The sequence below is a fragment of the Capsicum annuum genome, chromosome 6 (genome assembly GCF_002878395.1).
Source record: "Capsicum annuum cultivar UCD-10X-F1 chromosome 6, UCD10Xv1.1, whole genome shotgun sequence".
Classification (NCBI taxonomy): Eukaryota; Viridiplantae; Streptophyta; class Magnoliopsida; order Solanales; family Solanaceae; genus Capsicum; species Capsicum annuum.
In genome coordinates this window covers 9,861,734-9,872,992 of record NC_061116.1, presented here as the reverse complement: position 1 = coordinate 9,872,992, position 11,259 = coordinate 9,861,734, and the positions used below count along the sequence as shown (strand labels likewise).

The 11,259-nt window shown below is 35.8% G+C and overlaps 1 pseudogene; it reads left to right on the top strand.

Annotated features, from left to right (window-relative positions):
• LOC107874458 overlaps positions 1–6,049 on the top strand; it is a 10,140-nt pseudogene extending 4,091 nt beyond the window's left edge.
• Positions 6,050–11,259: the final 5,210 nt, after the last annotated feature.

Genomic DNA, 11,259 nt, shown 5'->3' with positions numbered 1-11,259 from the left:
TGTTCCCCTATGTTTAGAATGATTTCCATGAGGATTGTTGTGTAATACAATTGCGTGATGGTATAATCATGATATTAAAATGATGAAGTTAAGACATGATCACGTGTATTCTAAGCTATATAAAAAATTATGATAATCATGTGCTTCATGAAATATCCTTACTGTTGTAGTAAGAATTGCTGATATTGGCCATGTATTCAAGAAAATCATGCTTTGTCAGTTTTCTTCCATTGAGTCCTGGGGGTACTTGTACCCAAAAAATATAGCTGTGTACCTAAATCTAGTGTCATGTTTCATGATATCCTCAGTCAAGCCATGATTCATAGAACTCAGTCAGTCATGTGACTCAGTAAATCTCAGTAAATTCAGAAATCTCAGTAGTAATCCACCAGTCAATGGAATTCCATGAATTTTTTCTAGTCCACTTCAGTTAATTATGTTCAGTGTCTATTCAGATGGGAGTAAAAATTAGCACCGAGCGAACCCAAGGATGGGAACTCACCTGTTATATGAGGGTGTGATTCTTAGAAGCAATCCTTGTGTTCCTAAACTACGTAGCCAGTATAGGTTGAGACATTATAGCCTGTTATATTAGGGTAGATGAGGTAGCTTAACCTGTTATATGAGGGTTCCCACCGTTCTCACTAGAGTTATTTGTTATATAAGGGTTACTCACAGATTGACCTTACCAGTGGTGCAGTATTGACACCTTTCCAATTGGGGTTACAGATTGGACCCTAACTCAGCTATATTGTGATTATTTGGGGCATGTCGGTCAGATGATTTCTTCCCACAGTTTCAGTTACAGAATCAAGAATGTCAAATACAATCATTATGTCTCAGTAATAGAACTCAGATAGTTCTACAAAATCCAAGACTGTCAGATGCAGTCAACTCAAAACAGTACGGGACTCAGCTAGTTCTATCAGAACATAGAATGTCAAATACAGTCGCTCTATATTATTTATATCAGTTATACCTATTATCTCCATTATATTAGTTATGTCAGTTATCAGTAACTTATCTTACCAGTAATCAATTTTAGGACTGTTAGATACAGTCAATTAGACCAGTTCTTTATAATCAAAACTATTAGAAATAATCATTCCTCTATCAATAATATAACACCAGTGCCCCAGTATTTAGTAAACTTAGTTATCAGTATTAGTAAACTCTGATGTTAGTAAATGGTACTTAGAACTCAGTACGTAGTGGAAGTATGGTCTCAGTTACAGTTACTTGTTCATGCATGTATTCTTACGTTTATGTTATACAATTATTTATTATTGTTCATGCATATGAACCCTTTCATTCAACCTATCTCATATGCATACCAGTATATTCAATCGTACTAACGCATTTGCCCTATGGTGTTTTACTTTATCCCGTAGGAGCATCAGTAGCATTCTAGTATCCAGCAGTCATAGTTAGTAGTGAGTTCTCATCCTTTGAGAACATAATTATTACTTTATCATTTAAGTACGTAGTTTATTTTTGTATTTGGAGTTAGTTGGGGATATATCCCATTAACTCCCTATTCAAACAGTTAGAGGCTTTTCAGACTATCATGTTTAAACAGTTATTTTGAGTTGTTTTGGATGTTTCATACCCCATCCAGATGTTATGTTTTATCAGTTATGTTCAGTATTGAACGTTACATCCTATCAGCCTTTATTTTTGTATTATTATACGCATATTGTGCAATGTACAGGTACAAATATCAATTATGGGTTAGCTTTTGGTCCTTTAGGGTCATGGGCACCGTATAGTGTTTCGGGTATTAGATTAGGGGTGTTACAAACTTTGTGTTAGAGCCTAAGGTTTAACAGTGTCCTAGGAAGTCTGAAAAGCCGCATCTAGTGGAGTCTTGTACATGGGTGTGTTGTGCACCACACTTATATGCCAGGGGCTATGAGATGTTTTAGAAATAGTTTCCCTTCTTTCAGTATTCATGTCGTGCGAGTGAGCAGTAGCTCAAGTTAAACTCTCAGTGTAATTCGCTTATTCTTTCACTATATAACATGTCTCCCAAAAGGACTAACAAAAGGATGACCGAGAACCAGTTGAAACTTCCACCTGTCCAAGTAAATTTCCTGGACAAGCATGTCTTTCATGGCGAATTCAGAATCGATTCTCTTACTATATCCTATTCAGTAGTAGCTCTGAGCAATCAATAGGCCATTGTCCTACCTAGGCACATGATTTGTGCCTAGCAGATCGTGGTGGGAAAGTATAGTAAGAAAGAAAGAAAGAAAGAAAGAAAAAGAGAAAATAAGAGCGCTAGAACAGGTAGCCTCAATTTCAACCAACCTAAGTCATAGGGTGGAAACAGCTTTCAGTTTCGCTCAAATTTTTCAGTTCTAGTTCCTTTCTTGGCCAGTACTCCAGTCCCTAAATTCAGAGATAGGACGCTAGGTCCTAAATCTGAGGGTAGTGTTAATAGTGCTCAAAGCTATCCCCTTTGTCAGACTTATGGAAAATATCATAAGGGCATATGCAGAGCTGAAAGTGATGTGTGTTTCGAATGTGGCGAGTTCAGGTCATAAAGTTTGATACTATCCTAGGCCCATTTCTCAAAGACAGCATAATCATTCTTCAGCTCAGTTCGATCGCCCGAATCAGCAGGGTGCCTCCTCTATCTCCATCAGTGGACAATGCCCAAACAAATTCCATGCTCTTCAGCCCCAACAGAATTAGGAAAGTCCTTCTAATATGGTCACTGGTCTATTATAGATATCTCATTTACATGTTTATGTCTTATCAGATCCATGGACTTCTCTTCTTTTGTGACTCTTTGCATGTCAGTCAATGTTGAGGTCAGACCAAGTGTTAACAGGACCTTTCTTAGTCTCTGCCCTAGTGGGTCAATCTATCATAGCCTGACAGGTATACATGCATTGTTCGGTTATGAAAGCTCAAAAAGAGTCAGGTTTTTATATTCCAGTAGTAGTGCCGGCATGTATAGAAAAGCAGTAAAGGAAAGACGATTTTCGACCCATCCTTATCTCAGTGTAAAGTTTTGTACTTCAGTCAGCATGATTCCTTCTCTTAATACAGTCCTTTAAGTGTGTCAAGGGGGTCCTAGACTTAGAAAATTTTAGCTACATTCTAGACTTAGCATAATTTTATCCTTCAAAAGTTGGAAAATCTATTTATCCACCTTAATGTCCTTTAGTGGTCCGTATTTTTATTGATTCATGATCAGGAAGGTCAATAGGTGTTCCTGGACAAGTTTTAGATTTTTTGGAAACTCGTTTAGATCAAGATTGGAAGTCCAAAATAGTGTACCAACGCAATCTTAGTGCGCAGCATCACCAATCGCGTTGCTCACCAGTTGTGCAGACTGCCAGAGATAAAACAACTGAGGTTCGATGCGTTTACTTCCAGGATGGATCCTTTATTATGTCTTTATGAAATTACGCTAATATGTGGACTGAAATCATGAAACTAGTAAGGTTGTATTAAATTTATGCTCATGCCTAAGCCTTAAATCATGCAACCTAAGTGTTTGATAAAATGCCTAGGAGAATAGAAATTATGCTTGATAGTTAAACTGTGACCTAAGTTATGAATGTATGTGTTCCCCTATGTTTAGAATGATTTCCATGAGGATTGTTGTGTAATACAATTGCGTGATGATATCATAATATTAAAATAATGAAGTTAAGTCATGATCATGTGTATTCTAACCTATATACAAGATTATGATAAGCATGTGCTTCATGAAATATCACCTACTATTGTAGTATGAATCATTGATGTTGGCCACGTATTCAAGAAAGTCATGCTTTGTTAGTTTTCTTCCATCGAGTCCTGGGGGTACTTGTACTCGAAAAATATAGCTGTGTACCTAGAGCCAGTGTCATGTTTCACGATATCCTTAGTCAAGCCATGATTCATAGAACTCAGTTAGTCATGTGACTCAGGAAATCTCAGTAAATTCAGAAATCTCAGTAGTAACTTCATGAATTTTGTCTAGTCCAGTTCAGTTAATTATGTTCAGTGTCTATTCAGATGGGAGTAGGAACTAGCACCGAGTGAACCCAAGGATGGGAACTACCTGTTATATGAGGATGTGATTCTTAAAAGCAATCCTTGTATTCCTAAACTACGTAGCCATCATTGGTTGAGACATCATAGCCTGTTATATGAGGGTAGATGAGGTGGATTAACCTGTTATATGAGGGTTACCACCATTCTCACCAGAGTTACCTGTTATATAAGGGTTACTCACAGATTGTCCTTACCAGTGGTGTGGTATTGACTCCTTTCCAATTGGGGTTACAAATTGGACCCCAACTCAGCTATATTGTGATTATTTGGGGCATGTCGGTTAGATGATTTCTTCCCACAGTTTTAGTTACAGAATCAGAACTGTCAGATATAATCATTTAGTCTTAGTAATAGAACTCAGATAGTTTTACAGAATTCAAGACTGTCAGATACAGTTAACTCAGAACAGTACGAGACTCAGCTAGTTCCATCAGAACATAGAATGTCAGATATAGTCTCTCTATATCAGTTATATCAATTATACCAGTTATCTCAGTTATATCAGCTATGTCAGTTATGAGTAACTTATGTTACCAGTAATCAGTTTTAGGACAATCATATACAGTTAATCAGACCAGTTATTCATAATCAGAATTGTGAGAAACAATCATTCCTCTATCAGTAATATAGCACCAGTTCACCAGTATTCAATAGACTCAGTAATCAGTATCAGTAAACCCCGATGTTAGTAAATCAGTACTCAGAACTCAATACCCAGTATCAGTATGGTCTCAGTTACAGTTACTTGTTTATGCATGTATTCTCACTTTCATGTTATACAGTCATTTATTATTGTTCATGCATATGAACCCTTGTATTTAGCCTACCTCATATGCATACTAGTATATTCAATCATACTAACACATTTACGCTATAATGTTTTACTTTACGCCATAGGTTCAGAAGCAAGTGCTCCAGAGCATAGTAGCATTCCAGTATCCAGTAGTTAGAGTTAGAAGTTAGTCCTCATCCTTCGAGGACATGATCATTACTTTATCATTTCAGTACGTAGTTTATTTTAGTAGTTAGAGTTAGTTGGGGCCATGTCCCATCAACTCTTTATTCGGACAGTTCAGACAGTTAGAGGCTTTTCAGACTATCATGTTCAAACAGTTATTTTAGTTGTTTTGGGTATTTCATACCCCATCTAGATGTTATGTTTTATCAGTTATGTTCAGTATTGAACCTTACGACCTATCAGTCTTTATTTCCATATTCTTATATGTATATTATGCAATTTACAGGTACAGATATCAGTCATGGGTTAGCTTGAGGTCCTTCGAGGTCATGGGAACCGTGTAGCATTCTGGGTATCAGATTTGGGGCGTTACAAACTTGGAGATGAAAAGAGTATGGTTTTTATTATTTGATGAAATAAAGAATTTGAACTAGAATTTAGGACAGATGTGCACTTAGATGCCTTACTTGATTCAAACATAGGATGAGAGCTTTAAAACACTTAATTGGATTATTGCATCCCTGCTCTATGATGTAGTTATAATGTTGATATTAGGTAAAACATTAGAGGTTGGGAGACCTTTATTATGCAATTAACCCTACGAATCAACGACCAAGATGAGCAAGTTAACGATTGAAGTTCAATAACATAATATGATTGTTTGAAGTGCTTTAACCCTAGGCTTTACTCCATTGATTGTTTCAAGAATTTACTTTTATGCATTATTTACTTTGATTTTAGTTACAATTATCAAACTCTCTTTTGGTTACTCTTGCACCGAATTAATCTAAATTGTAAACTATAATTGAATCATTGTTAAATCAAGTCCCCGTGAGATCAATATTTAGCTTTCTTGAAGGCCACTTTACTACTTGATAGGACACGTACACTTTTGTGTGTGCCTAGGCACTATCAAGTTTTTGGCGCCATTGTCGGGGACTTGTACTTGGCAACTGTTTCTATTTTAGGTTTAGTTTTTCAATTTTTTTGGTATTTTACGCTTGGTCTTGGTTTTGTAATTTGCAGAAAATAGGTTAACGGGTTAGTAAGCTGGCAAGGGATAGGGATTTGGTAGAACCAAGCCCCTAAATTGAGCAACACTTTTATCAAAGAAGGAGAGAAGCAATCCTTCTCCCTTGTATTCCTTAAATCACAGAAGATTAAGAACTTCCTTCTCCAATAGATGAATAACAAGCAGCCCGCAGGACGGTAAGAGAAGTGGAAATCCCACTTCCAAATAATTTGACTTCCCCATTTCAGAAGCCGACAGCTGGAGGAAATTTTATGCTCAAACAAAATATGGTGCAACTTCTGATTAGCAGTGGACAGTTCTCTAAGCTTTCATATAAAGATCCATAGGTCTACTTGTGAAATTTCCTAGAAATTAGTGATACATTCATTCCTACGTGTGTGAATCTAGATTATGTGAGGATGACACTTTTCCCCTTTTTAATGTTGGAGGAAGCAAAAAAAAAGGTTGAATGTAGAATTGGAAAATTCAATCACATCATGGGATGACATGGTCAGAAAATTTCTTATTCCATTATTCCCATCTGGTAAGACTGTAAGACTTCGTAGTGAGATAGTGTGCTTCAAATAGAAGTGATACGAGAATCTTTAGCATGCTTGGGAGCAGTTTAAAGTACTTCTTTGGGACTATCCACACCATCTACAGTCCAATGAGGTACTTGCTCATACTTTCATAGAGGCTCTTGACCATAATACAAAAATATTGCTAGATTCAACTGCATGTGGTCAAGATCTTGAGATGACTTATGATGAGTTGTACACTTTATTCAACCGCATTGCTTAAGGGAATCCCGAGTAGCATTCAGACTCGAGGAGCGCAGTAAAAAGAATTATAGGGGTATTGGAGGTTGATCAATTCACTGCTATATCTGCTCAGATCTCTGCATAGTTCTTCTCTTATATACAGATTAATCTGAATCTAATTATTAATTGTACTAGACACATTACACATACATGATAATATTTTTGTCAAATATGACAATGTGATTTTATTTTTCTAGACCTGATTCCTAAACATGTTGTGTGAACACATTTGTGTTTAAACTGTGAACTGCATTATTTAAACTATAAAAAAGTTGTTATCTGCATTATTTATCTCATTTCTGAAAAATGACATGATATACATAATAATCCTAATATGTATATACATTATAAATTACAAAATCAAATAAGCAATTTGAAGTTGGGAGTAGCACAAACTACGACCACAGTCAATGTAATCCAACAAGCTACAGGTTGGTGTGAAGTTTCTGGTAATAGTGTCCATTTCATAGCCATGTGTGCTGCAAATCCAGAATCAGTAATGTTTATAGGTAATATTCAGAGGCCAAATTATGGAAATTCTTAGAACATGAAGTGGCAACCTCAGACATCGAATCAGCCATGGGCTGCCCAGCAACAACAATTTCAGCAACAGCAGGCTCAAAATTAGTCAACTAGCAAATTGGAAAATATGATGAAGTAGGTTCTAGATAATCAGATTCAGTTGGCTGAAGATGTAAAAAATTAGCAAGTGGCACAGAAAAGTTTAGAGTTATAGTTGGGGCAATTACAATAGACACTGAATACCAAGCCTCAAGGTGGTTTGCCAAGTGACATAGAAAATCCAAAACAAGTCACGACAATAACTTTGAGGAGTGGTAAGGAGCTGAATGAAGAACCTCCAAAGGCAACTAAGGAGGTAGATGCAAAGTTGATTCCCCCACAGGTATCCGAAAAAGTTGCTGAAAATTTGAGAAAGTCTGAGTACTCAAAAACTAAAGTTGTTGAACCAAAAAAGAACCAGATGAGACCACTTCCTTTCCCTCATAGGCGAGGAAAAGCGAAGGGGGATGCAATGTTTAAGAATTTCTTTGACACATTCAGAGAGCTTCACATTAACTTACCTTTGTTAGATATTTTGCAGAGTTTGCCCGAGTACGCTAAATAATTGAGGGATGTAGTTGCTAATAAGATTAAGTTACAGTATGTGGAAATGGTATCACTTACTGAAGAGTGTAGCATTGTAATCATACAAAAAAGTCCTAAGAAGCTTATGAATCCGGTGAAATTTACTCTCCATATCCAAATTGGGAACAGTGAGGTGGTCCATGCACTAATTGATTTAGGGGAAAGCATCAATTTGATGCCTCTATCATTGTTTAACATATTAGGCTTGGGAAATTATTGATCGGGTTTTATTCTGCTGTAGCTTACAAACGGGGTCATAGCCCATCCGGAAGGACTCATAGAGGACATCCTCATAAAGGTTGGTAAATTCATTATTCCTACTGACTTTATTATTCTTGATCTTAAGATAGAAGAATAGGTACCAATCATCTTGGGGTGTCCACTTTTAGAAATGGGAGGAGCATTGATTGATGTGTAACACTCCGAGACTACCTTATGGACGTCACACAGTGCTTAGGATCACAAGTGATCCCAAGCAAGACTATGAATTAGCATACTGTTAAGTAACTAATTTGAATATGTGTAAATAACTGAGTTTACTATGCGAAAGCATAATCATGATGAAATCTGGGAATGATACAATACTGATATAATTTTACATTTTAATAAAACTTAATAGCGAAACTTAAATTACAAGACTGACTCTGACTGACATCTGTGAAGCCTCTACTATACTGACTATAGATAGTTAGGATGCGACTCCAACTACCACTAGTCAATACATATAGATAAGAGAGTAAATAACATTAATAACGTCTAACTGAAGTTCTCGGAGTAGGAATACTTATCCTCTATTGACTTGAATCTGCAACTATCTGATCATGATATATGGACTACAACTGAGCTAGTACCTACATTATTAAACAATGTATCACATAGACGTATATGTGGATCAACACTTTTGGAATATATCGAGCATATGAGGGTGAATACATAAGTAAAATAGTGATTCAATGCTCATATAACTTGTAAAGAATGAATGCTAAGTGTAAATAACTCACACTGGCTTGAATAACTAAAAGCTGAAAATCATAAATCATGAGAAATAAGCATACTGTATAAATCTTGTGAGCCATAACACTTAGTTCTAAAAGTTGTACTTTTACCCTTTCTGATAATCAACTGTGTAGGACTGAAGTGAAGTGTATTTTCAAATCATGTAGGCAGAGTGTAAAAAGGACTCACCTTTATCATATGAAAACTGAAAGTTGAAATTTTATAACTAATGTCTCATGTAAGACAATAATTGAGTAAAATTTGTGAGCCTTTACACTTAGTTTCTAAAAGCTTTTCTATTATTCTTTTCTGTTAGAGTTACTCTTTTCTGTAGGGAGGTTTTTCTAACCGACATAAACCCTGTGAGATATCATGGAGTCCAATTTCTGATTCCCCTAAGGGAAAAAACTCAAGTTGGGGAGAGGTGTCATACTCTTGCCAAGGAGTATAACCTGTGCTAAGTGATCACAATCTATATTTGTCATCCATATAAATGGAAATAATATGAATAATATGTACCTACATTGGATCGTAGTTCTAGGAAAGTAGGATGCGCTAAATCCACACTTTCTGCTCATTGCTAAATACTACTCCTTTTAATCTGTAACCTCATTTTGTAGGAAATCCACTTTAAAACTAGCATAAGATTTTATAATGAAAACCAGTTATGCTTCTGTTTACTGTAAACTATAATAAAACTGTAATGTGGATTCCATATCTAAGTTGAGGATCAAAAGATCAAATCTTTTCTCAAAATCTGAATATAAACTAATCATAGGTTCTTGAAAACATTATCTTATTGAAATATCAATACTCAAACTAGGGCTTAATAACTCATGCATTAAGATCATGTGAAATTATCACCAAGTCATGCTCAATAATCAAAATCTTGAAATTCTATAATAATTCTAGTCAAAATAGTGAAATTCAATTCTCAATGTATATATAATAAAGTCACACACATAAACATACAAAATAGAGATGCAATTCAATATTTAAATCACTTGTAACATCATAATCTTAAAATATTGATAATTGGGTATGAACCCTAAATTGCAAATCATGTAAATTCAACTTTAAAAACTAGTTTTGGGCATAAGGATGAAATGAGTATCCTTGTTCATAACTCCACAAACCATAATGGATTAAATTGATGAAGACACTTGACTTTGAATTCCTATTGGTGTTCTTGAAGTTCTTGAATCAAAAAACTCAAGTTCTTAGTTTTGTTGAATGAGGAACCGTGGAATTTAGAGTTTCTTGAAGTCTAATATTGAAGTATTAGGGTTCTCTTAGAGAGAATTTTGGTGAGAAATGAGTGTAATTTGCTTAGAATAGGGTTAAATCTTCTGTTTTCATAGTTTAGGGGCATGGGAAAAAGACTAAGTTGCCCTTGAAATTTAAAATTTAAAACTGGAGCATTGTGTGAGGTTTCACCACGACACGGTAAATGGGTCATCGCGATTCCTACCGCGAGGCACCACAATCGCGGTGACTTATTGTTTTGGAAATCCAAACATGATCCAAACCTCGTTCGAAAAACCCAAAACTTACTTGAGACATGCTCCTTACACCTCTAAACATGAATCAACTTAAAAACTATCGTCTCGAAGTTTGGAAGGCCAGCTTAAAATTCCTCAAAGTTAGAAGGTCTTAAAAATGGCAAAGTCCTCAACACATAGCTAAATTTTCAAGTTTTTAGGCTCTTATGCAAGCAATAGGAGCTGAAATGAACTAAGAAAAGTACAGGGTATTACATGATGCGAGAGAAGGCACACTCTCAATGAGGTTAGAGGATGAAAAGACAGTCTTTAAAGTTTACAAATAGCTAAACACACTGTCCAATTATAAGGATTTATGCATGATCACTATTATTGAAGTGGACAAGTATGGGGTAGTTAGCCCGCCAAATACCTTTTCGGACTACCTCATTGAGCTACCTAAGCTTCTACCACAACCTGACTTGATGTAGACTTATGAGCCTAAAAAGGTTAAAGTTGAAAAATCGATTATCCTTGAGAAGTCACACCTAAGGGGGGTGAAAAGAGTAAGAAGATGAAGACCAAGTGTGAGAAAGAGAAGAAAAGAGAATGACTAATTCATAGTTGGGTTGTACCGCGATACTAAATCAGGCGCTGCTTGGGAGAAAACCGTACCCAAGTTAAGTAGGTATGTTTTATTTTTATTTTTTAGTTTTTACTTCATGTATTTTTTATTTTTCTTGAGTCACAGGTTGATGAGAAGTCTGAGTACCAAAAAATCTGAGCTAAGGA